At 51.7% G+C, this 1,227-nt stretch overlaps 1 pseudogene; it reads right to left on the bottom strand.

Annotated features, from left to right (window-relative positions):
- Positions 1–991: 991 nt before the first annotated feature.
- Positions 992–1,227, bottom strand: part of LOC103741131 — a 112,382-nt pseudogene continuing 112,146 nt past the window's right edge.

Here is a 1,227-nt window from a genome sequence, read left to right as displayed (position 1 = left end):
CAACCTGCAATACACAGGTAGGGGTTGGGCCCAGACTACCAGCATGTCAGGGGAAGATGGCACTGAGGATGACACAGTGCAGGGCCCAGCTGACAGAGTGTGGGTCCTGCAGCTGCAGGTCCCTCAGGCTGTTACGGGATGGGGTGCAGAATGACGCAGAGAGCAAAAGCTAAGCCCCAGGGGCTTCTCTCTCTCGGCCTCAGCTTCCTCAGTCAATAGCACATTCACAGAATCTACTTAGGACTCAGAGCAGATGAGACACACCATGGACACCAAACAGGAGACAAAAGGACAGAATCTCAGGAATGGACAGAGGGTGCCATGCCCACAATAATGGTAGGGAAGGGCAGTTAGACACCTACCAGAAGTCGACCTCTAAATGACAGCAGTGACATAGGATCACTCAGGCCTCCAAGCTGATCCTAATTAAAAAAAAACAAATTGAGTGCCAGGTAAATGTTCTAGCTCTTAGTAAGGTACCAGGGTCCTTATCCTCCCAAGAGGCCACTAGCAGCAATAACAGTAACAAGTCCAGAACTTCTCCCTGAGGGCTGATGTACCCTTGCTAGGCCTCCCCTGTCTCCAGAAGATGGAGGCCTAAGGTCCCAGACCACCTAAAAGGATCCTAGAGCATACAAAAGCCTTATGCTTTCCTTACTTAGGAAAGAGCTAGAACCAGAATAAGCCATCCTGAGGAAACTCCTCTCCTCATTCCCAGTGCAGGCAGGCCAGTGAGCAGCCACTTTGGGGTAGGACTAGAAGGAAACACACTAGCATGGAGGGGAGATATGAGGTGATGAGGACAAGGACCCAGTCTCCAGGCAAAGGACAAGGTCTGATGCTGACCACTCCACTTGCCCAAGATCCCCCAATGCCACTCCACTCATACACCAAAAGTTAACAGATCCCCAGTTCCACAAGACAGGCATCCCTGGCCTGGGAGCTAGGGTTCTTACTGTCATCACCATAGACCTGAACCATAGAGTGTGGATCAGTAGGAACCGTAGGGATCCTGCAAAGAATTCACCACACCATTGGCCAGCACAGCCATCTTGCAGGGCACAGACTTGACACCCTGCTTAAACTGGGGAAAGTCAGCTATAGGGAGCACATTCCCCAGAGATAGCTTCCTCCTCAATGAGCTCTCTCCATGTCCCCAAAGGTCTGAAGAGCTGATGGTGCTGCTGCCTGAGAGTTGCTGTAGCCAAGACCTGCCTTGTACTCCAC

This window comes from Nannospalax galili, unplaced genomic scaffold (genome assembly GCF_000622305.1).
Source record: "Nannospalax galili isolate Female #2095 unplaced genomic scaffold, S.galili_v1.0 scaffold1151, whole genome shotgun sequence".
NCBI classification, from domain to species: Eukaryota; Metazoa; Chordata; class Mammalia; order Rodentia; family Spalacidae; genus Nannospalax; species Nannospalax galili.
The sequence above is the reverse complement of the archived record's forward strand: the minus strand, read 5'-3'. Positions and strand labels throughout refer to the sequence as shown.